Source organism: Dasypus novemcinctus, chromosome 8 (assembly GCF_030445035.2).
Source record: "Dasypus novemcinctus isolate mDasNov1 chromosome 8, mDasNov1.1.hap2, whole genome shotgun sequence".
Classification (NCBI taxonomy): domain Eukaryota; kingdom Metazoa; phylum Chordata; class Mammalia; order Cingulata; family Dasypodidae; genus Dasypus; species Dasypus novemcinctus.
The window spans coordinates 51,975,619-52,002,438 of NC_080680.1; the positions used below are offsets into that span (position 1 = coordinate 51,975,619).

At 33.9% G+C, this 26,820-nt stretch overlaps 1 long non-coding RNA gene and 1 pseudogene across 1 annotated transcript in view; one reads left to right on the forward strand and one right to left on the reverse strand.

Annotated features, from left to right (window-relative positions):
* The window catches only part of LOC131279446 (uncharacterized), a 1,072,160-nt gene that overhangs the window by 502,677 nt on the left and 542,663 nt on the right, over positions 1 to 26,820 (reverse strand). The window contains exon 2 of the long non-coding RNA XR_011649401.1: positions 14,538 to 14,608. This is a non-coding gene — a long non-coding RNA (uncharacterized lncRNA). The remainder of the gene's footprint in view (positions 1 to 14,537; positions 14,609 to 26,820) is intronic.
* Positions 23,522 to 23,619, forward strand: LOC111761551 (U6 spliceosomal RNA; annotated as a pseudogene).

Here is a 26,820-nt window from a genome sequence, read left to right on the forward strand (position 1 = left end):
CTCAATGATATGAAATAAGTAAACCAAGCTGCCTCAGAGAGCTAGAGACTGGATGATAGGCTTACAGGAAATCGGGGGGTAGAGGAAGGATGTAAGCTGACATCTACATGGGTGAAATCTATGATAAGCTGGAGGTAAGTATGCATACAAGGAAGCGATAAAATGGGGGTATAGGGTTACTTTTGGGTGGGGCTTTGTGCGTTTGAGGGGGACTAGGGATGGGAGGATGGGTAATATTGCCCAAGATGTTGGGGGGATGGTGGGGCAACATATGAACATAGGAGATTGTCAGGTGTTCATTGTGAGTATAATGCTGAGAAAACCTTTTCAAAAATATAGTAAGGAAAGTTACCTGTTTAAGATACTTAAAGGGGATAATCTGATGCAGGACAGACTCCTAGGGAATATGTGAATGCTCATTTTGCCAGAGTGGGTTATATCATTGGGTAGAGACCCATATAATGAAAGTGAAGGTATACCCACATCCTGGGGAGGACTAATGCCATCAAATAGAGGGAACTGTATCTCTCAAGAGAAATGGTGGCTCCCAAGGCATTAGGGCAGTTGAGCATGTCAAGCCCTCAACACTGTTGCAAGTATCTCTGAACATGGCTCTTCAAGAAATGAAGATTGACTGTCACTGTGGGCCCTAAGGGGAGGGGAAATAGGTATTGAATAGATGGAACCAATGTAACTGTGTGGGCAATAGAAGTGTTTCAGAAGAGTACGCAAGGATGGATATAAGACATGTAAAATTACAGCAAAAATATATAGGGGCTGGTAGGCTAAAATGTAAATCATAATGTAAAACATAAGATAACTAAAAATTTAGAAAATTGTATAGTCTAAAATATAAACCACAATTAAACACAAATGTTACCTTGTTTGAAAGCTATTGTCTCAATATCTGTACATCAGTTTCAGTAAATATGGTATGAATATGTTAAAAGATTATTGCTGTGGAAGGGAAAAGGTTTTATATTGGATATGTGGGAGTAATGTATATTGTATATATGAATTTCTGTAGTCTAAAACTCTTGTGAAGATAAACTTAATAATCAGAAAAAAGAAAAGTAAAAGATAGGATGTAGAATTTTTCCAAATTAATATGTATTCTATATCTAACCTTTAAACTCATCGCTTTATTCCATTTTACTATTAAGGGAACCTAGTAATATATTGGGCTTCACTTTTCAGGAAGTTTTGGATCACAGGGAGGTTCAACAATGGCAGCGGAGGAATACTGGTGTGGGAAGTTATTGACAGGGGACACATGGGTGGCAGGGAGTTCTACAGGGCATATATCCAGTGTACATAAAAATGTTTGGATATTTTCATAGTGGAAACAATTAAAAACAACAACTGAGGAAGTGCTGAGTTCCTAGCCAGGGGAGCTATATCACAGTCCCTAAAGGAACAGCAACAACCCCCCAAGTGCAACGGCAAAGACCAAAAAAAGAATGAAGGTCCAACAATGAGCCCCTGATACTAATGACTATGTTTGTGAGCCTGTGCACCTGAAATAAGAACAAGGCCTAGAGCTGTAGGGTGCCTAAGAGTTACCTCCTGAGAGCCTCCATGTTGCTTAAAAGTGGCCAGTCTCAAAGCCAAACTCAGCATGTAAATTCATTGCCTTTCCCCCAGCATGGGACATGAATACTGGGGATGAGCCTCCCTGGTGCCAAGGGATTACTCCCAAGTACCAGCTGATGATGCAACTAGAAAATGACCTTGAATAAAAGGTTCAACTCGGACCAGCAGAATATCTCTGTCTACATATAATAAGGGGAGTTAAAAATGCTTTTTGACCTAAATCAAGGGGGAAATGGAAAGGACAAATGAGTTTATATGGTTATGAGTCTCTAAAAAAAGAGCCGGGAGGTTATAAGAGGGGTTGCCTTTATGCACACCTGAGCACAGTCCCAGAAACAGATAAAGTAGATACAATCCCAGGTATTGGTTCTTCTGAGAGCTACAGAGACCCACAGGTTTTATGGTCATGGCAGATGGAGTTCAGTGCCATGTCAATTGACCCTTCTTTGGACTTGGTGTTTCTGTGTGATGGAGCTGGACTCAGATGTGATCTCTTTTCACAAGCCTTTCCTGTTACTTTACCAGAATTGTAGTTGGTGCTGGGGTTTAAGATATACCCAGCAGATCTGGATGTCTGGACTGACCATATGATAGCCAGGCCCTAACCCTCAGCAGACTTCAGCTCCTACACTCTGGTTTATTGGACTTACCCCACTCAACTAACATGGAGTTAAAGAAGGTCAATCACCACACCATGGAGCCAAGAGTGCCTATAACTGAAAGCAGGAGGATTGCATCCAGCATCCATGTGGAATCTAAGCCCCCTCTTGACATAGATGTGGAATGGACACAACCAGTCCAAGGTCCACAGGATGGAGGAATAGAATATGGATTAGAGTGGACTTACTGATATTCTATTCATGAACTATTGTGATTAGGAATCAAAGAAAATGTGGCATTGGTGTGGAGAAAGTGGCCATGGTGGCTGCTGGGTGTGGGGAATGGGAGGAAGAGATGAGATGTGGAGGCACTTTTGGGACTTGGAGTTGTCCTGGGTGGTGCTGCAGGGACAGTTACCAGACATTGTGGGTCCTCCCATGACCCACTAGATGGAATGTGGGAGAGTGTGGGCTATGATGTGGACCATTGACCATGAGGTGCAGTGATGCTCAGAGACGTATTCACCAAATGCAATGAATGTCTCATGATGATGGAGGAGAATGTTGCTATGAGGGGAGTAGTGGGGTGATGGGGGCAGGGGGTATATGGGGACCTCATATTTTTTTAATGTAATATTTAAAAAATGAATAAAGTCCAAAAATAAATAAAGATGATTTTTTGATCATCAAAAGCACATCTAATAAATTTGGACATACTGGTCCTACTATACAGATGCAAAGACCAAGATAATACTTCTGTATCAAACGTATACTCTTATTTACAGACTGCAAGACAAATATAAAGAGATACTTTAGGGGGAAATAAAAAAAGGTAACAAGATAACATGTGTACTAACACAATTCTGTGCAGTTGCATCAAACAGCCTGATACATGTCCCATATGTTAGCATATATTATCTATCAGCTCCATTCTAAACTAGCTCAAGAGATACTATTGAGGCAAACAGCAGTGGCTGTTTTTGTTTCACCATATTTCACCATGACACAAAACAACCACTTTGTTTATATTGACAATTCACCACAAGTGTCAAGTAATTCATCCTTTTTGTTTAAAAAAATATGTAATCTTTCTTCTGGGACAAAGAAAAGCTCTTTCTTCTATGAAGCAGCTATTCATGGTGAAGCTGCTAAGGACAGGCTCAAATTTCCAGTGAAAATACTAGATGTCCTCAGAAGGCAACCATTTTTAAAAGCTAAATGATGTTGTGGCTACTTACTATCTTTTCTTGTAACATATTTGGCCAATTTTCTTTTTTTTCTTAAATGAACCTTGGGGAATTTAAGGCTTGACCATGAAAACAGTCATAAACATGAAAATCTTGCTACATGCAATTGTTTTAATGTGCCAAAGGAATATTTAGAGCTTACATTAATATAATACAATAAATAAAAGCTATTATTTTTAAAAATTACATATGTATAAATGAAAGTTAAATTTTAAAAAAATCAATTAATTAAAACACTGCATTAATAGAAAAAAGCAGAAAAACAATAATCTCAATTGATGCAGAAAAGGCATTTGACAAAATCCAGCACAATTTCTTAATAAAACCACTAATAAAACAAGGAATAGAAGGAAATTTCATCAACATGATAATGGGCAGACATGGAATTTGTAGCCAGAGCAATTAGGCAAGAAAAAGAAATAAAACATATTCAAACTGGAAAGGAAAAGGTAAACTCTCCCTATTCACAGATGACATAATCCTATACATAGAAAATCCTGAAAAAGTCAGAGCAAAGCTACTAGAGCTAATAATTATTCAGAAAAGTTGTGGCATACAAGATCAACATGCAAATATAAATAGTGTCTCTGTACACTAGTAATTAAGAATCTAAAGAGGAAATTAAGACAAAATTTCAATTTATAATAGCAACTGAAAAAATCAAATATGTGAATGTATTTAATGGAGTTCAACTGAAAAAAATAAAACATGTGAATATATTTAATGGAGCTGAATTATATATTTGAATGTTGATAAAAGAGTAAATTTTAGGTTGTATAAAGATATACATACATGTTACTAGAATGAAAATTAAAAACAACAACAAAAGAAATTATAGGACTATATTATATGAACAGTGAATCCCAAAGTAAACTACAGGCCATAGTTAATAGTATAATAATAATTGTTTCATCAATTGTGACAAAGCTACTACACTAATGCAAAATGTTAATAATTGGTAAAATTGTATGTGTCTGTGGAGGGGGAGTGGAGTGTATAGGAACTGCATTTTCCAAATAAATTTTGTAAACATAGAACCCTCTACCTTAAAAAGAAGGAAAGAAAAGAATGGAAGAAAAATTGGCTGCCATGTACAGTGATTATTTTATGTATTAATCCCCAATTTTAGAAATGAAAAGTAAAGAAAAATTTAAATCCCACTGATCATTTTGGACTACTTTTGAACTGAATGGAATATTGGTGGACATGAATTTCAAGCTTCTGCTCTTACAAGTGAAAAAATTAGGTCTTGATCCACAGATATATAATGATCTATTCAAGGTCACAGAGCAGGCTAGTATCAGCAGAGCCCAGGTCATGAACCAGGTCTCTTTTTTGCCAGTTCTGTATTCTTAAAATTTATTCCTCCTGACATCATTTCATTGCCTTCCAAATACTGTGTATTTTTTATAGTTGTTTCCCACTTTTAGGTACTCCTTTCCCTGAACCATGAATAAATCTCTATGTTAAATTGTTCCTTTTATGAATTGTCTTTTCCTCCTTGAGGACACACTTATGTTTTATCTTGACAACCCCATGAAATCTACCTAATGCCATATATACAATAGGTGCTCAAATGATATTTGCTGAATGAATGGTTGAGTGAGTGGACTTTAAATCTTAACGTTTTTGCAGAAACATTAAAGATCTAGGAAAGGAATCAAGATACGTTATTTTCTTAAATCATTAGGATGTCTAGTGTTCATGTAACTTCTTTATTTAGCCTTGCTCTATCATTTTTCAATCTTGATTTGGAATTTTAAAAATTTTCATGATATGTTGGACAATTATAGAGATAGAAACTTTTTGGTCAATTAAGAAAAATTAAATCAAGCATTTTACTTTGTAAATGTGAAAATCACTTAAAAAGCATGGCATATTGATGGGATACAACAAAGACATGAAAATTTGCTCCATGGAATTGTCTACCATCTGTTTATAAATAAAAACTGATTTTTAAACCATACAGCATCAATCCATATTTTGTAAAGAAAAATAGATGTGATTAAAGAATATAGAAAAACATGTACCAAATAAAACCAGAAATGAATTCTTAGCATTAGATTATATGTTTTAAGTTTGTTCTTTAAATTATTCTATAACTTTCAAATTTTCTACAACAATTAAATCACTTTAAATATATTAAGGCCTATTTTATGGCCTAGATTACTGTCACTCCTCGAGAATGTTCCACATGAACTTGAAAATAATATATATTCTGTCATTAATTCATGAAGCTTTTATATAAATATCTCTTAGTCTAGATGGTTTATAGTGTTAAGTCTTCTGTATTCTCATTGATTTTCTTCCTATTTGCTTTATCAGTTATTAAATGTATGGTATCAGTATCTTGAATTATTATTATTGTAGAATAGTCTATTTTTCCCTTCAATTTAGTCAGTTTTTGCTTCATGCATTTTAGGGCTCTGTTGCTAGGTGCATATATGTTTATAATTGCTATAAATTCCTAATAGATTGACTCTTTTATCATTATAAAATATCCTTTAAAATAATAAAAGAATGTTGTTCTAATTTAACAAATGAAGAAACTAAGCCCTTTAGTTTCCAAGGTTCATAATTTCTCAACTTCTCCACTGTCTTTCAAAAACGAAATCTAAATAAGGTAAATAAGCACTAAGTAGGAATATCCACTTCACATTGACTTTTTATACTAAATTATTCAGACTATTAATTACATATATCAAAGCTAATGTCCAAAAATTATTCTGTGTATTTTGACTTTGAGAAGTATTGACATATATTGAGACAGTTGTTATCTAAAGACCCGGGAGTCTGATCATATCATCTTATTCACTCTAGAAATAATCAATTTCATCACTAAATTAAAATTTATCTTTATGTCACCCACACTGCCTTGGTAGATATTTTTTTAAATAAAAAGTTAAGGCCTCAATAATTCAGAAAGGACAAAAGGAAGCTAGGTTTACAGATGGGAAATATGACACTGAAATAAGGTGATAAAGAATAGAATACAAGGAGAGAAAAAGTTTGACTTGAAATGTTTTTTTCTTTAAATCCTTGATAAGAATTATTTGATTTTTATCTATTTCCTAGCAATTTTTGGTACCTATCTCCACAATAAAAAAAGTCATCTGAAGTGATTAATGCATAGCTATTTCTATATTTAACTGTGCTTTTGTTTTTCTTATAATTCAAAAGACTTGCTACCCCATTTTATGAGTGCATTTAAAACCTGCTTCAGTTAGCAGTTCCTCTTATTGGATTATTAGAGTTCAGTAATTAAAATGCCTTTGAGATTTGGGGTCTGTAAATGACAATGACCATATAACCGTCAATATAGCAGTCCTATTGTGGAGAACCCAGTTGAACTAATTTCTGTAGACTTACACACATGTATAGACATTCAAAACTTACCTGGGCAGCTTTTCTATAATTTATTTTTATGGTTTTCACTTTCATTTGGATTTTATAGTCTTAATGGCTTGGGAAATGATTATGGGCAACAATAATTCAGAATTGACCTTTTTAGAATTACCTGTTTTTGATTGGTTTAGCTAGCGATGCTTCTAATTGAATTTGTCAGCAACAGAAATATGTGCACTAACAGCTGCTGACTTACATTTTACAATTATTGCTATTACATTAGGTAAATATTTAAGTAGTTAAGAAAACCACGGCAGTTGAACAAAGTCATCCAAAGTAACACAAAGTCAATGTGTCTATGAGGAAATACTTCACAGTCAAATTAACCATACTCCCTTGTAAAGAAATCCTTTAGGAACAATTAAAATTAAAATAGCAATCAAATGACAATTAAGCTTTGATGCTTCATAGAATATAATATAAATATAAGGCCAATTAGATTTTTCATATGGATACTAAAAAAGTAGAAGCCAATCCCTTCTGAACTCTAAAAGAGAAATCACTGTGAGAGTTAAATTCTGCACACATAAAGAAATTATTACACTATCAGGTACTTTATATTATCATCTCATTTAATATGAACAAAACTCTGAGGTATGCATTATTATTTTAGTACTGTTAGCCAATTTCATAGATGAGAAACTAAGGCACAAAACATTTGGCAATGGCTCAAATTCACACTGGTTTTAAGCAGTAGGGGACAGATTTGTTGTAGTTTTGTTGTTGTTGTTATGCTATTGTTTTAAACTCTGTATTTGATTCTTGAGCTAGATACTTAAACCCATATTACACTAGAATATATCAGACATTCCATTAATGTAAGATTTTTACTACTCTTATCATTCCTACCAATAATATGCTATTAAAAATTCAGAAATGGGGACTTTATGGGAGGAAAAAGAAGGCTCCTAAGAGGAGGTGGTAAAGAACGTGATATAAAGGGAGGATATGATTCTGATGGTGAGATGTGGGGATGAAGAAATTTCTAGATAAAGAAGAGAATATGGTACTAGGAAGCTTGGAGGAAAGTTGAAACTTATGAAAAATTTGGAAAACTAAACTTAGGAAAGTTAATAGGGAAACAGGAAATAAAGTTAGAGAGACAAGACAAGACAAGTAGATGAACTTCCTTGGAAAGCCAGACAGAATACATTACAGTAGATGAACTTTCTTGAAAAGCCAGACAGAAAATTGGGAACTGTTCAGAAATCTCCCTCATGGTATATTCTAGTCATTAACATCCACCCAAGGGGGACAACTATTTTGACAGCACTTTAGTTAATTTTACAAGTTGACTTTTTCTGACTCTTAGCTTGTTTTTTTAAAATATATTTTTTACTTATTTTTAGAAGATACTTAGATTACATATAATGTTACATTTTAAAAATATAAGGAATTCCCATATACCCTACTCCACACATCTCCCGCTTTTCCCCACTTTAACAACTTCTTTCATTAGTGTGGTACATTCATTGCAATTGATGAACATATTTTCGAGCACTGCCACTCAGCATAGATTATAGTTCACAATGTAGTTTACACCCTCTCTCACTCCATTCTGTAGGTTGTGGCATGATACATAATGTCTTGTATCTGACTTGGCAATGTCATTCAGGACAATTCCAAGTCCCAAAAATGCCCCCATATCACACCTCTTTCTCCCTCTCCCTGCCTTCAGCAACACCAGTGGCCAGTCTCCACATCATTGATACAGTTTCTTTGACTCTTTACTTTAGAACATAAATTTCATTATCAGATTGTCAATTCCCCACTAGCACACTCTCATTCATGTGGTCCAATAAAAGTGAACCTGTAGGTGACCGAGTAAAGGCAGATTTTTCAGCATATCCACCAGCTTCTGAATTTCCTTAATTTTTAGGTATGCCTCCTCATAAATTTCACTTTTATCATGTGACTAAAATATCAGATATTCTTTATGTTGCTATGCTTTTGAAACTGTTTATTCTCACATATGCAAATATGCTGATAAAATAATTTAAGAATTAACCTTTCAATATACACACGTTTAATATGCATAATCATTAAGGAGCCTTTTTCTACAAAAATATTTACTTTTATACTAAGTTTTGAAGTATCATATCAGTTCCCTAAGGGAATTTCTATTTAAATTCATTTAGGCAGAATGGTGTATTTTTTCCAAATCACAGAAGTCTCTCAGTAAGTTTTTCTAAGAGGCAAGGTTTAAATTGGAAACTGAAAGACAGGTGAACTAAACTAATAGAGTTGTCAAATTTCGGATAGGTCCTGTTTTCCACCTTAAATTCCTAATCTGTAAAATGGAAAAAATAATATTGACGTCTTCCTAGTAATTGTGAATATGACATATATGTATATGTCACATTTACTATATATATATATAAAATGTCAATGCATATATGTGTGTGTGTGTGTGTGTGTATGTCAATGCATACAAAGGGCATTAATTGAACCAGTCAGTAATAACCTTTTTATATTGAATATCTTATTCAGCTTCTGATGTTGAGGAAAAATGAGAGTTATGATCATCTTATTTTGTCATTAATGAAGTTAATGATTTATTGCTAACAAGAATTTATACCCTTCTATTTTGAAGGCGGCACTAATTTACAATGAAATATTTTAAAAGGAAATTTATACTTCATGCAGGCATTTTTCTCTCTGCTTATATTGAACCAACAGCTATGGCTCAACACAATTATACATTTTCCCTAGTTTAGAACTTTATCCATATGACTTGTTTTCACATTTATTCTGTTACAAGAATATTCTGATGAAAAGATACTAGTCACAGAATATCAATGTGCTGGATAATCCTTTACTTTTCTTCGCCCCTCTCCACTTATGAAACTTTTGCTTTATGTGAAAACTCTTAATTACCATCTGTATCTTATGTATTTTCTCCTCTATGAAGTTTTACTAGATTTTTACAAGCCAATATAGCCCGTATAAACTCCAAAAATCCCAGCAATTTGTTTATGTCTCTTGTATCAAACTCTGCTGGTTGCTCATCCAAAAACCATCTCCATTCCCACCCCACCCCCACTCTACCTCCCGTTATAGAATCTGAAAATCTGAGATAATCTTGTAATACCCCCTTCCAAACACGGCCAGTGACATTAGAGAGAGTCCCCCGAGAGGCTTGTAAAACAGCCGTTAGAAAACCAGGCATTCCTAAACGCATTGTGGCAGTCATCTTGTGACTGTGAGGAAAGAAACCTGGAAACTAAAATCTGTGTGCTAGGAAGGCAGACCTAGAAGAATGAACTTTCTTGAACCCTTCATGGCACATGTGCTAATGGAGGCACAAGCACCTCTGGAAATTTGCGTCTCCTTACTTGTTGGTATCTTTGATGATCAAACCCTATAATTTAAGGCAGGTTTGCTCTCTTTTATATTTATTATTTCTTTCTGATACATTGACCTTATACGTAGAATTTTAAGTTATTGGCATCCAGAAGGCAATGAATAAATGTTTGTTGAATAAATGTCTCAGAGAATTGCATTTCCTCTAATATTAGGATGCTATCTGGCAAGTATATTCCCTACTTCCTGAAATAAATGGAAAGGAAACAGGGCTAGAAGGAACTTGTACTACAAAAATTAAAACCAATCTATACCAGTTTTATATAATGGGTATTTCATTTTAACCTACAAGAAAAGTCATTAAACTAATTTATTGCAGTTTATATAGATAGGATAGCAGTTAAGATTTACATTGACTAAGTTTTATTTTAGCCACCAGAATGAATAAAATGCTCTGAGAGCCAGAATGCTGAATTACCCATTTTAGAAATGATTTCTTTCATTAATTGTTTTTCTGCTCTCAATAACTCACTATTATAGAGCAGAAAGTCCATTGAATTATGTGGTTGTAATTAGTTGTTCCTTTAGCATGTATACTATTCTTTATGTCTCTTAAAAAAAATCTGATACTGGCTTTATATAAAACTGTCCTTGGTTGGAATTGTTCTTTGTCTCAGAAAATAATATTGTCCAAGAGTATATAATTTTGGTCTAAATTTCTAAAGTTAGAATAAAATAAAAATGTTCACTTTTTTTTACCTATTTATACTTCAAATTTCTACATTAAAGATTTTGACATAGATCAAAAACAAACTAACGAAACCTAATTTGATTTTTGTGAATTTTTAAGTATTTATAAGTGTATCACAGTTAACTATTTTTTAAAAAGTCCTTCGTCATACTAAGAATTTTGAATGTCATTACAGAAGTCAGTTCTTTGCACACTGGAACCATTAAAAGGAAGTTTTGCCAAAGTTTTGCCAAAAATCCTATATCTTTGATAAAAAATCAAAACCATACTTCAGCTATATTCCAATTCTCCTACAAAATTCTCCAGTAAAAGAGACTTTAGGGCTTCCTTTGGGAAAGGAGCCTGGATTTCTCCAGCTATGCTGTAGACATGGTGTCCCTCCCTTGTGCCAGCATAATAAAGTTTGCACATTTCAAAGCCCATCCTCAGTGGAAACAAAACTAATTTTGGACATAATTTCTCCCTTGCACTTGAAGACAGGAAAATAATCACACTTCTTTTCTCTAAATAAATCTAGATTATCTGTTTTTATCTTCTCAATAGTTGATAAATCTTTTTATTTGTTACCATTCTTTCTTGGATTCTTTCCACATCATCCTTCCTGTTTGTTAGATCTCAATATGAACACTTTTTTTTTTTCTGATAAAGAGTTGCTGCAGAATAATCTAAAATCTTCATACACATTCTTTTTATTTAAGTCATAAATTTTGCTTTCTCATTAGCCACTGCCACTCAATTACTATACAGCATTGAAAGTTAGGTCCTTAGTAAAAATGCTGATAAAATATTTGACACAAAGAAAACCAGGCTGGGGGAAGGGGAAAAGCCCACTTAAGAAAGGTAAAATATTGTTTACATTTATGATGGATATGCCAATGCTCATTCTTTAGAAAACATTGCTTTAGTCTTGTGTTTCAAAATAGGATATGTGCTGTGGCTATAATTTGCAAATGTATTGGTTGGGTATTGCTTCAAATAATTATTTTTCATAATAAGAGATTTAACTGGTGTGCCAAATTATTTTGGTTTTAACTATAAAGTCAATTATGTCTTTATTTTCAGTTATACATACTTCATATATTTTTAAAGTGCTAACACTTGCTACATGTTCAATTATTTTTACACTCATTTTCAAGTATTTTGTGAAACTAACATTTGCCTTTTCAGTCTCGTGGGATGTATTTAATGCAAGATGAATAAAAAGTATTTTAGTAATGTGTGATTTAAGTCATATTGTTGCTTAAAAGTATTAGTACTTGAAATTAAATTACACTTTTAAAATTCATTCTAGAGTAAGTGTGCACAAGACTATATAGAGGTTTGTAAATTCTGCTTCTGTACTGGGAAGGAAGATTTCCCCTTGAAGTGAATTTCCTATTGTTTATTATATTTTATTGCTCAATGAGGATGTCTGTTGCCTTGAAAAAATAACATCCCTTATAAACCTTTTATGATGAGATGTTAACAATGCATCTATAATAATTGCATAATTACCTCTCATAATTCCACACTTTACAGAAATGATAAAATGCTGCATTTTGTTCAGCACTGGAATCAGATGTTCCAATCAATTCACTAGTCCCAAGTGCTGACTCTCTGCTCAACTTTAATATTTTCACTTTTTTCCAAATCCTTCTAGAAATATCGACATTTATGATTATTAAATAATTTCATCCTAGATAGATAAATACATAAATATGTGTATTTTAACATAATCATATAACAAACTATTTGACAGCCAAATCTGAGCTGGCTTACTAGATTTTCTCGAGTCAATATTCAACATGGGAGAAATCACATTTAATTCAGACTTTTTGCATAAAAAAGAAAATTAGAGATGATGTTTGGCTGAGTACATACCAAAAGAGATACAAAATTTAGATAAATTTCAGGTGACTTTTAAGGGTTAGGTAACTTTTAACCCCCTTACCCATTCTGAGAACAGGAAATTGAAGGGCATTTGAAGAGGATTTCCTTTTAGGATCTAGGCCATAAGCCAGCCCAGCTGAACTTTAAAGGAATTTGGAGTAGAACTTATGCATTCCAAATCAAGGAATAGTGACTTTAAGAAGACTAAGTGGGGAGATTAATAACTGTGCTGTAGTTTGGAGGACATGTAAATCTCCCCACCTGAGATATATTAAGTATGAGAAAAGGTCTGGATATCTGCTGACAAAGGTAAAAATGGTCTCTGGTGACTGCATTAAAAGGGTGTGTTTCCTGTGGAACACACGAGATCCTATTAAAAGGGAGGCCAGAAATGAATGGATCTCAAGAAACAGAAGCAGAAGGGAACCCCAAATACCTAAGAGATGAGAAAGTAGACAGCAATAAATCTCAGAGAGTTTGCCAATTGCATAAAAGATACTGCTGTAAGATATCAGTTGAGTTTGGTGGGGTCTCTGAAGAACTGAAAAATGTACTCAGGAGAAATAGACAATTTAAATATCATGCTTTCCAGACTATGACCTGCAAATGGTTCAAGCTGGCAAAGAAGAGAGACCTCAATTTTAAGCTTTGGGCTGGACATGAATTGACACTGCCTTTTAAAAATCTAAAGTGATGATGGACATCTAAAAACTATCCGGAAAGTCAGGAAGCCTTCTTGAGTTTCTCCAGGGAAAGGTAAATAATCCTAGAGTTGATTAAACTTGATAATGGTAAATAAATATAAAGTGGACGTTCTTAATTTTAATCCACAAACTGTGTTTATTCTTTGGAATAGTTATATGAATGAATCTGCCGTCACAAGGGGGCACTATTTTCTCAATAAAACAGCAGTTATTTATTGCAAACACACAGTCTTAGGCTCTGCATGCTTTCAATATTTAATATTTCTTACAATACACAATGTTATCTTTTATGCCTTTGACATAACCACTATGGTGGGTCTGCCTGGATTCCAGGTACAGTACACATTTACAAGAATAAGTTCCTCAGAAAAAGGAAGTTGTGGTTTCATAAGCAAGGAAGACATTTAGCCTAGCTATGAAAAATTTTTAGAAAGACGTGAGAAGGATATAAAACTGCAGCATACCACAAAACCTACAGTACTTCTCAGGTAACAGAGAAATAGCTCCAATTGATTTTAACACTCCCATTGAGGCTAGCCAGCAAAAGCATTGTCTGAAAAAAACGAAACCATCCTCCAGAGACTTGGCCTTGGTAGAATAAGTAAAAAGAGGTAATTCCTTCTATTAATTCAGTTCACTCTGACCAGCAATAGGAATATAAAGTTAGATTTCTGAAATCTCACTCTTGAGGAGGGGAGAGTCTGCTATGCTTAAATAGTAAAAATAAAAATAAATGTTATGAATTATCAATTTTGTTATATCATATTTTCTAATAGTAACAAATTTTTTCTTCCAGTAATAAAAAATACACTGAGCAAGGATGGGAACGTTCATTATAGTATTCAAAATAATCGTGTGAGAGCAAAGCACAAGGATGAAAGTTCTGTGTGGAGAAAACCAAACCAAACCCTGATGTTATAAATTTTGCTTGGAAAAAAGCTATTCTCTAATTAGCCAAGCAGTGATGTTGGCATCTCTTTAACACCACTTGTTATGTATAACAATCAAGGCATAAACTTTGTTAAATGGAACTTGGAAAAAAGCAATTAGAAAGAGCTAGACTTACCAATGTATAGCTTCCCCCACAAGATGATGGAAGGTTGGAGGATGAAAAGTATCAAACTCCTCAAGATTTCCCTGAAAGGCAAATGAGAGATACATTTTGAATTCAGTTTTTCTGACACATAAAGTGGACTATATTATTTCATTGGTTTAAGATATGACAGCCTGTAATATTAAAGAATATATAACCTTTAAATCTTTCTCTGACATAAAAGTCCATGCTATAATTCATTGATTTGCTGAATAAAAAACAAACCCATTTTCTTAAGTGACACTTTATTAAAAGTTATTTGTATTTAGGCATTTCTTTGAATCTTTTAATTCTTTGCTGTATAAGAAAATAAGCCACTCACAAAATTATCTCTAATGTTATACTACTAATTATTCAGATATGTTTTCTCGTTGATTCAGAAAGCATTGTCTATCAAATTATGCTGCTTATTATTTAGGGAGCTTCTGTCCTACATTCAAATAATGGCAGCACTCTGGGGACAGTCAACAATTTCTAAATAGCAAAGGCTAAATTTAAACTATCTGAGGCATCATTATAATAAACAATATGCTTCAAAACCTTTTGATATATCAGGATAGAGACTATTCAATTCATAGATGAAAATCTACCAAGTGAGCAGAACTCAGAAGCCATTTATAATTCAATGTTATCACTTAAAATCACACATTTAATGGCAGACCATAGAACTGGGTGACAAAGATCACATGGATGATAGGTAGGGTCGATAGTTTGTTACTGGGATGCTTGAGGCTCAAAAAGGAATCTGGAAAATGGAATCTCGAAAATTTCTGCTGTTTTCTTACCATGAAAGAATGAGCTTTTAGGGTTCATCATATTTCTTCCACTGATCCAGATGCCCCTCCCACACATCAAAGCTTCCTATGATTCTCTTTTTCTGGGATGTTCCCTCACTACCTATTGAGACATTACTCACTCTTTTGGAACCAACCTCTAATCTCACCTAATCCATCAAGCCATAATTTCTTCTGAATATTTATTGTGCCTATAGGATTACTCTAAGACTAACACACATTTCATCACATATATTTAATACCACTGCTTTTCATAAATGTGACTTGTTTTCCCAACAAAATTTTTAGCTCATTGAAGCAGCAATCATGTCTACAATTCTATATGTTTTCAGAGTCCAGTAGAATATATGCACATATACACACATATATGCATATACATATATACTGACATATATGAATACTTGTATATATGTATGTTTATATGTACAGAAAGAGAGAGAGAGAGATTATCTTATTAATTATAGTCTTAGTACTACCCACTCAGTCTGAAATGATCAATTCCAACTCTCCATTCGTTGACTTAGAAAGAATAACTTTGAAAGTAAGGAACTGCTACGTTAATTTGAATTTGACCAAAGGTTCTGGCTCAGGACTGGTAGAACATTACATTGAACTACCTTCCACATGCCTTTAATGAGTAGTGTTAAAAACTTACAAGTTACTTCTTGCTGTACCCTTCTGCTAAACTTATCAGAAACTAAACTAAATAATATTTATTGAAACATTACTATGTACCAGATATCTTATATACATTATGTTAGTAATCAAAACATCCCAATGAAGTAGAAGCCACTTTAATTTGTCATCTTTTCAGATGAGGAAACTAAGGCAAAGACAATTTGCATAACTTGCCCAAAGCCTTCTAGCCAGTAAATAGTAGAGCTGCAATTGAAATCCAGAGAGGTTGTTCATACTCTCTAGTTTAATTACAATACTTTTCTTACAACTACAAATTATATGTGCTAGATAAAGGGAAAGGAATGCAAGAGGAGGAAAGAGAAAGGTATTTTAAAAATAGTCAATATGTGGAAATGACATGTTTTAAAGCCAGTAGCAATTCCTAAGATTCTATTATTCACATCCTTCTGTGAACATATTCAAAGCAGCTCTAGAATCAATGTTTTCTAGACTTAAATGAGCTAAATGATCCTAAATCCATTGCCTTAATAAAGGATCATATTTGGTTGTTGAAAGAGAAAAACAAATTCTTTTCTAGATATTTATATAGGGATTTCAATGATGTAAAAATATTATATAATACAATCGATTTTAAACTATGGAATTTAATTTTAAATAAGATTTAAGATAACTTTAAAATTTTAACTCTATCTTTACCTTTCTATTCTTGAACATATTAAACATTTGTGTATTACCATTAAAAATACACCATCTATATACTGTAGGAAATAGTATGCATTTGAGATTTTATTGCTATGAACTTCACATTTTCCTAATATACTTTTTTTCTGAGTACATCCAGAGTGGAGGATAAAACAATTATTCAATAGTGTTGTTATTCAAAATTAATGTATGGGACTACTTTAACCATTTTTCATAGAAGCCAATTAACAAGTTATTCTCAAACTTATTTTAAAAAGCATTTGTCTCAAATATTTATAATATAATCTTAACTTTGAGACAGGTCTAGCAAATAGCACCCTCCACATTTAAGAGTTAGGAAAAATTAGTTTCAGGTAGGTTGAACGAAGTAACCCGGGTTATTAAAAACAATTTGTTTTTAGAAGAGCTTGGATTTTTCCTCTACCTTTTAAGGCTGGGTTTCCTGTTGTTCTTTTTGTTTTATTTTTTCCATGTTATATCTCTTTCATCTTTTCTCAATTCATATTTTTGCTTTCAGCTTTCACAGAAAGAAGTAACAGACTGTCTCATACACACATACACATGCACAAACCAAACAAGTGCATTGTGTAAAAAAATGCTATTTATTGTTTAAGGCCATGAGTTACCTAAGATTTGCCATTAGAAATTCAGAAGCCAATCCACCAGTCCTTGTAACACTAATTGTTTTCAAAAATTCCATGAGCATCTAAGTTACAAATTAAATCCTATGACTATAAAATACATTATAAATAACAGAAGTTATAGAGACAGTAATGTTATTGGCAAAAAGGAAAAATTAAAAATCCTTCTCCTCTAAGCCCAAAATAAATTACATAAAAGAGGGAGCTTCTGAAGGTTATAAAGGCACATGATTACAAGAAAAAAGTCTAAAAGTTCAAAATATGTGCTTCTTTCGTAAGTTCTTTATCCTTTTTAAAGAAAAGAATTCTGTGAACACATATTAAACCTACATCACCTGATAAAAGATAAAAATAATGAAAAGATACATATATATATAATATAATGCCTTCATTAAAGATCATAAAATGTAAGTATGAAAATAATTGCCCTAAAGCTTCATGAAACTCTTTCTTAAAATAACCTCCTGTTATTCAACCTCTGCTCTTTTCTCTAAATTGTTTCTTCAGTTTAATAACAAAACACTGCCTTTGATTTTTTTCTCCCAGTCTGTCACCTGGTTCTCCTTACTTTTCTGTCCAGGCTAACTCCAGGCCAGACTCCTCATACCCTCTCGTCAGGACCCTTCCCACCTCAGCCTTCTTATAGTTTCTCCATCCTGCTAATTAATAACTCTAGACCAAACTAACAGTCCATTTTCTCCATTCCCACTCTTAGTTGCCAACTCTGACAGCTTGAGATCCTTATCAATGGCTTCCACATTAATAACAACATTTTTTCTTAGCCAAAATATGGATATGAAAAATATAAGCCAGGAAATAACAGAAAGACAGCATGACTCTGACAATTAACTGTAGTTCTTGTCTAGAAACTAGAAAGCCTATATCCTCATTTCCTTGTGTTTAAAAGGAAGGAGATCCCTGCCTTTTACATGTGTGCCTATCTAAATCATGCAAGAGTATATGCCTTACTAGTAATCACTTCAAATTTCTGATGTCCCATCAGTTTAAAATAAGCTTCACTGTTAGAAATACCACATTGGTGGTAGGCAGCATACCCACTGCTACTTACACTGCATATCTCCCAAATAATAACAGTATTAGAAATTTCAAAAACAGACTCATTTACTAAAGCTTTTGATAAGACCCAGGACAGATTGGGGCTGACAATGGGCATACATTAGTAGCATGTCTGATTTCTAAGGCCTATTTGCATCTCTTTCTCCTTGACATTTTTTCCCCAATTTTTATAAAATATATTTTATTAGATAGGTTATGAAAATACAAAACAGTCAAGCACATGTATGGAATTTCCATACAACACCCTCCACCAATACACCACATTGCTACAGAACATATGCTATAGATCATGAGATAACACCACCAGACTATCACCACAAACCATGGGCTACAGCACACACTTTTAGCACAGTTCATCTTTGACATTTGTACAAGAATATTGCAGTATTGCTGTTAACTATAAGCCATAGATTATATTAATTTTATTTCCCCATGCCTCTCTGTATTCTTACCACCATACAATGATGTACACTTGTTCTAGTTCAATATTCTTGACATTGATGCAAGTATATTACAATCATTCTGTTAACTATAGTCTGTAAGTTATACTAGTTATATTTTCTCATGCATCACTATATTCTTACCACCTTGTAATAGTGACATACACTTGTTCCAGTTCATAGAAGGACACTTTGTATTTGTACTATCAACCACTATTCTCATCCACTTTTGGGTTCACTATGTTATTCAGTCCCTAGATTATTTGCTAGCTTTTTTTCAATTGACATTTACCTTCCTAGGCTACCATTTTCAGTCACAATTCCATTTATAAACCAACTCCGTTAGTTCTACTCACTGCAATGTGTTACCATCAACTTTATCCATTTCCACACTTTACAATTAAGTTAATTAAAACTTCTTCAGAGATTAAGCATCAGCACACCTTCTCAACCCTCCTCTTATCTCCTAATAACCTGTACTCCAGGTTTTAACTCCATGTGTTTATTCTTTGTATTCACTCACATTAGTAAGACCATGCACTATTTGCCCTTTTGTATCTAGGTTATTTCTCTTAATGTAATGTCTTAAAGGTTCATCCATGATATCATATGAATCCCAATTGGAGGTCTTCTTATAGCAGCATAGTATTTCATCGTCCGTACATACCACATTTTGTTTTATCAGTTGATGAACACTTGGGTTGTTTCTACCTTTGGCAATTGTGAATAATGCTGCTAAGAACATTGCTGTTTAAATGTCTGTTCTCATCACAGTTTTCAGTTCTTCTGGATATAATCCTAAGAGAGGAATTTCTGGATCATATGGCAGTTCTATATTTAGCTTCCTGAGGAACCATCAAACTGTCTTCCACAGAGGCTTCACCATTGTACATTCCCATCAACAGGGAATGAGTGTTCCTATTTGTCCTCATCCTCTCCAGCACTTACTGTTTTCCGGTTTTTGTTTTGTTTTAAAATAATGGCCATTCTATGCAGTGTGAGATGATATCTCATTGTCTTATTGATTTGTATTTCCCTAGTAGCTAGTGATTTGAACATTTTCTCATATGCTTTTAGGTCATTTGTATTTCCTTTGGAGAAATGTCTATTTACATCTTTTGCCCATTTCTCAATGTCAATGGGCTGTTTGCCCTTTAATCTTTGAGTTGTATGAGCTCTTTATATAGCACAGAAATCAAACCTTTATTGGATATGTGATTTTCAAATATTTTCTCCCTTTGAGTAGGCTAACTTTTTAACTTCTTGGCAAAGTCTGCTGAAGGACAAAAGTGTTTAAGTTTGAGGAAGTCATGTTTACTCATATTTTCTTTTGTTTTTTGTACTTTGGGTATAAGGTTTAAGAAATCACCAACTACAACTGGGTCTTGAAGATGTTTCCTTACTTTTTTTCCTAGAAGTTTTATGGTTTTAGCTTTTATATCTAGGTCTTTAATCCATTTTGAGTTCATGTTTATATAAGGTATGAGACAGGAATCATCTTTCCTTCTTTTGGATATAGCTATCCAGTTCTTCCAGCACTATTTATTGAATGGTGTTGGCTAGATAACCTTGTCAAAAATCACTTGACTATAAATGTGAGGGTCTGTTTCTAAACAATCAGTTTACTTCCATTGGTTTATATATCTTTATGCCAGAATCATGCTGATTTTACTATAGTAGCTAGGTAATATGATTTAAAGTCCAGAAAAGAGAGTACACCAACCTCACCCTTACTTTTTAAGATGTTTCTGGCTCTTAGGGGGCCCCCTACCCTTCAAAATAAATTTGATAACTGCGTTTTCCTTTTCTTTTAAAAAATACTGGTGGAATTTTTATCAGGATTGCATTGAATTTGTACATCAATTTGGGTATCGTTGACATCTTAATGATATTTAGGCTTCCAATCCATGAGCAAGGCATGCTTTTCCATTTATGTAGGCCTTTTTAAAGTTTTTAGCAATGCATTGTAGTTTTCTGATTGTAGTTTTCTGATTGCAAGTGGTTTTAGTCCTTGGTTAAGTTTATTCCTAAATATTTGATTTTTTTAGTTGCTATTGTAAATGCATTTTTTTCCCTGACTTCCTCCTCAGTTTGTGTTTTACTAGTGTATAGAAACACTACTGATTTTTGTTAGTCTTGTACATGGCCTTCTGCTGCATATTTCAGGACTTGCGAGGTATGTGATCATATTATCTGTGAATAGCAAAAGTTTTACTTCTTCCCTTCCAATGTGGATGCCTTTTATTTCTTTTTCTTCCCTGATTGTTCTAGTTAGAACCTCTAGCACTACACTGAACAGTGATGAGAGTGGGGATCCTTGTCCTGTTCCCAATCTCAATGGGAAAGCTTTCAGTCTTTCACCATTGAATACAATGTTAGCTGTGGGTTTTCATATATGCCCTTATGATATTGAGAAAGTTTCCTTTAATCCCTACTAGAAATTTTTCCATTTCATGTACATTGTCTGGTTCTTTCTCCTTAACAAATAAGACCCTCACATGGTAGCATGTTGACAGCTAGATGGTCAACAAACTGTTATCCACCATGCTTAAGTCACTAATATTACTGTTTGATAAGGCTGGGTAAACATTCCAAGCCCAATTTACTCACTGATCACCATGTGGATGATAGCACACCATGAAATGTGAGCTAACATTTTAGATATCAAATAGCAAAAGGGGATACTTACATATGTGTAATACATTTGTCCAGGGTCCACAAAATACACACGTTTCAAATATTTTTAGAAATGGGAAATTGATGCATTCACTTTACATTTAATGTGTGGTTTAGTCAAAAAAAAGCTTCTCATGGGGATAGTCTAATAATATTTGAGAAAGCCACAATCTTTCTTTTGCTAGAAAGTGCACCACTTATCTTACATATAAAAAGATAGTGTTTCTTTAAAATGCAATTGTGGTATCTAGGAAATCCTGAAGGGAACATGAAAGACAACTCAAATATCTAATATATAAGAAAAAGAAAAACAAACTAAGCCAACAAAATCTGTCTAGGCTTTGCATCCTATAGCTTTTCTCTATTTTACTCTTTATTTTCTATATTCTTCTCTTCTTAGTTATGCTGTCTCATTAAAAAAAAAAAAGTGGTTTACCTTCATAACTCTATTTCCAAACCTCTTCACAGCTTACACACTTCTGCTAAAAGATTCATTCAACTTTCATTGCTGTATCTGACATTGCCTATTACTTTCATATTGACAGTTCCAGTACTGACTCGTTATTTTACCTGTCATATTTAACATTTATTTCTGTTGATTGCTGTCACCATTTTAAAACTTCCCTCTTGACTTGCATGCCACTACTTTACTCTAGTTTACTTCCTATGAATTTGGTTATTCCATCTTAATAAATTAATAATGTCTATTTCATGAATTTTCTCAGGATTTCATCTTTGATAATTTGCACTTCTCATTCTATACCATCCCTCACGATGGCTTCATATAAAGTCATGGTTCAATAATACCAAACCTATAAATTATACTTATTATTAGACATTTCTACTTGGATGTCCCAAAACCTTCCTCCCCCACTCCAATGTGACTTGTTAAAATATTAAATCACCCCTCTCCAACTAATCTGCTCCTGCATTCTCTATCTTCAAGAACAAAACAATATAAAACATTTATTATGAATTTACTCTAACCTTGACACTTGTAATGTCTGATTTAATTACCCTACCACCACATAGGGGGGTGTTAATATTATCACCATTTTGAAGATTAAGAAACTGCTGCACACGAAGGTAAAGAAAGTTACTTCTATTTGCACAGCTAATAAATATCAATCTGAGATCTGAACAGGCTGTCTACACACTTAATCACTATACATTAAATATATCTGCCCAGTTGCACAAGTCAGATACTTTGGAGCTGATCTAGATTTCTCTTTTATCCCCTACCAATGACAGTCACTCATTTTTCTACGTTATAGGTACAAAATACTATATCCATTTCCTCCTCTCTATCCCAATGACCCTGTTTAGTTTAGCTCTTCTTTTCTCACCTTAATTATTTTAATAATTATGGCCTTCCCACCAGTCCTTGCACTGACAATAAACTTTAATTTATAGTCATGGTTCCAAATCCTTTACACTTCCCTTGTTCAATTTTACTCTATGTACCTAAGGAAAAAACTAAATGACATGATAAAGTTGAACAAAATACCATCTTGGTTTTCAATTGGCTATATAAATAGGCATATGTTTAGGGTTTGCCAAGCAAACTTTTCCTATCTCCATACCTCAGTTTCCTATGATAGGGTTAGAATATCTAATCATCAAAAAATATGACTAACTTCTCAGAAATAAAAACACTAAACTTGAAATCATTTATAAAAATTAAAAAATAAAAGTCATAATTCTATTTGTACTTAAACCATTTTAAAGTCTCATTTGTATCAATAGAAAATAAAAACAATGACAGAACATAATTTCCATCTCATGGAAAGTCCAACACATCCAAGTTGTCCATGTCCCTATAGTCACTTATGTTCATGCTATGTCAAAATAAAGCTAAGAGGAAGAAGGGTCTATACGAGTTTGGGCTACCAAACTTTTAGGTCTGTAAGTTCCTAGCATCTTTATATGTTTATATAGACATGAAATACCATTTGCTTTTTAAAAAATGGGAGTCAGGGGAGATATGCATGCTTTGAAGCACATCTACTAAAATTGGAACAATACAGAGATTAGTATAGGCCTGCAAAAGGATGAAAAGCAAGTTTGTGAAGAATCCCATATTTTCAAGGGTTATCCCAGAATAAAACTGGAGGAACCATAGTTGTTGTTTTTTTCCCTTCCTTAAAATTGTCCAACAGCTTCTGTTAATAATGAAATCTTCACCATAAAGTGGGCTAGATTAAAAAAAAGAAAACGATGGGGGGAAAAGAGTGGCATACTCCCTTGTAAATTCAAGCACATTTTATTTCAAATTCAACTAGAAAGACAATTTCCAAACACTAAAGAACACTTACCTAATAGACTAAAACCTCTGGTTAAAAATGCCATTTATACCTGTTTCCTAAGGAAATTCACTAAGCCTCTCTGATCCTAAGTTTTTGCTTATCTGTTTTTAATTTAGCAAAACAAAAAAGGGGGTTGTACTATATGAACTCAAAGATCTTTTTTTCTGCTCTAGTCTTCTAATTTGGGTAGAAGATAAAATTACTATATGCAATTGTGGGAATCATAGAGAGAAGACATTTGATGACAAAAACAATGGACAAAACAATGTTTTGCCTTTATGGAGAACAAAGAATATGAGGCATTTGTGATTTAAAATTTGAGCTTCACTATTTGAATAATTTTCGTTTCTAAGAGAAAACCCAGAGGATAATGTGGTTCCCTAATTTGTCTAGTTAACATGTACAGCAATCAGAATCACAAAGGCATAAACATTGTTTTTCCTAATGAAAGGCTTTGCTTCAAACTGAAGATTCAATTGGAGTAGGAAAAGTGAATGATAGCAGTCACCTCAGTGTTTGGTAAACCTCTATCCAGAAAATCAAGCTCAAACTAGAATAAGAAATGAGATACACAAGCACTTTTGGCTCAACGGATTGGACAATTAAAATAAACATACTGAAGGAAAGGTCCTGACAAGAGAACCCAAAAGTCTTCCCATTTCGTTACAATTCTGATGCCATTGAACAAGAAACACCCACAGTTTTTATACGTGCCACGTGTAGCTTTGCATAAATAGCCATCCTGCACTTTCAACAATGGTCAAAACGCTTTAGAAACATCTAACAGGGAGTCCTAGGAACAGATATGCCTCTGCCCAAACCACATACTGAGAATTCCAATTATACACGCAGCCAAATCACTACAACCTAACTGCCACTACTTTTATCGTTGGATGCAACCACTGCTTACCTGCCCCTTCTTTTTCCAAAATAAGCATTAGTGATCCTCCCAACATAACTGACTGCCCAAGGGTGTTGGGAGAACCAGTGGTAAGCTCTTTAACAATAGGAGAATATAAATTGATTTTGGCTGCCTTGTTTGTGGGGCTCACATAGTTAACTTCTATTTCAATCAGAGTTCATATAATCAAGCAGAGAAAGGTTCTTTTTTTAAAATGAGAGAAAGAATCTAGAAAAATGTGTTAAATACAAAATTAGACTGATCACTGATAAACCTCACTTTTAAGAGCATTTAATCAAATTGGAATGTATTCCTCCATCTCTGTTTCATACAAAGTGCAATGTGCACAAATTGAAAATCAGATAATCTGCTTAAAAGCTATTACTGTACAACTCCACCTTCTTGCTGACCTAATTTACTGTAATGTTGGTGAGATTGCTTTTATTTCACAATTTCTATTTGTTGTTTAGAAGAGAGTGATGCATTTTTAAATGTTTCCAATTTCCTTAAAGTAAATGCATTTCAGTGATTTTGAAAAACAAGAATGTAAAACCATTTAGCATCCCCCCTCCCCCCAAAAAGCACATGCTTTCCTCAGGGAAACAAACAAACACACATTTAAACATACTCACAAAATCGCATTATGCCACTAGCGAAAGAAAATAGCTTTTAAAAGTAACTATTGCAAATTATGTTTTGTTTTTTCATGCCCACACAAAAACTTGTGTTTTGAGAAATATGCAGTACATCTACAGGCACCATGTGAAAGATTCAGACTATATCCCTGAAGAGTTTCTAGGTTTAACTTTGATTGTGCTTAAAATAAAGTAAGTAGAAATGTGAAATTTAATGAAATTGAATTCCACTAAAGTCAAAGCTTAAAAGAATCAGACTTTATTTTTAATCTATTTTACTTATTTTTAAAAGATACTTAGATTACATAAAATGTTACATTAAAAACTGTAAGGAATTCCCATATGCCCCACTCCCCACATTTCCCACCCTTCCCCACATTAACAATTTCTTTCATTAGTGTGGTACACTTATTGCAATTGATGAACACATTTTGGAGCCTTGCCACTAAGCGTGGATTATAGTTTACATTGCAGTTTATACTCTCTCCCACTCAATTCTGTTGGTTATGGCTGTATATATAATGACCCATATCTGTCATTGCAATGTCACTCAGGACAATTCCAAGTCCTGATATTGCCCCTGTATTACACTTCTTTGTCCCTCTCCCTGACTTCAGCACCTCCAGTGGCCACTGTCTCTGCATCAATGATATAATTTCTTCCATTGCTAGAATCACATTAAGTCTATAGTAGAATACCAATAAATCCACTGTAGTTCATATTTTATTCCCCAATCCTGAGGATTCTGGAATGCTGAAGCACACATCACCTCTAATTGAGAGGGAGATTTAGTCCCATATGGCTGATGGATGAGACTCTCTTGCTTGCAGTTGTAGACTCACTCATTTCTTTGATACGGTGGTTGTCCATCCTCACCTCATTATTAGCTGTCCTGGGTAAGTCCAATGAACTGGAGAGTAGATGTTGCAACTCTGCTGAGGCTCAGGGCCCAGCTGGCATATGGAAAACCCAGAGATTCAAGTCTCTTGGATGTACACCTACCAGGTCCAGCACCAACTTTAGGTTCAAATAAAGAGGACATAGAGGCATATGTAGGGAAGTCACATCTGAGTCCAACAGGGAGCACAAACTCCAAAGTAGGGCCTACTAGTGAGGCATTAACCTCCAGAGCTATCTGCCCAAACCGTAGGACCTGGGTGTCTCCAGAGCCCTCTTGAGCTCCACTGTTTCGGGTAGTATCTACTTTGGCTACCTATGAGATTCTGCTGAGACGTGCATAAGTGTTTCCTTTGGGAAGATCTCTCAACTCATTTTGAAGTCTCTTAGCCATATAAACTCATTTGTCTTTACTTTTCCCCCTTTTTATTTAAGGTCTTTTTCCAGTTGCATTGCTCATTGGTGTTTGTTAGTAATCCCTCAGTGCAGGAAAGCTCATCCCCAGGAGTCATGCCCCATGCTGGGGGGAAGGCAATGCATTTATATGC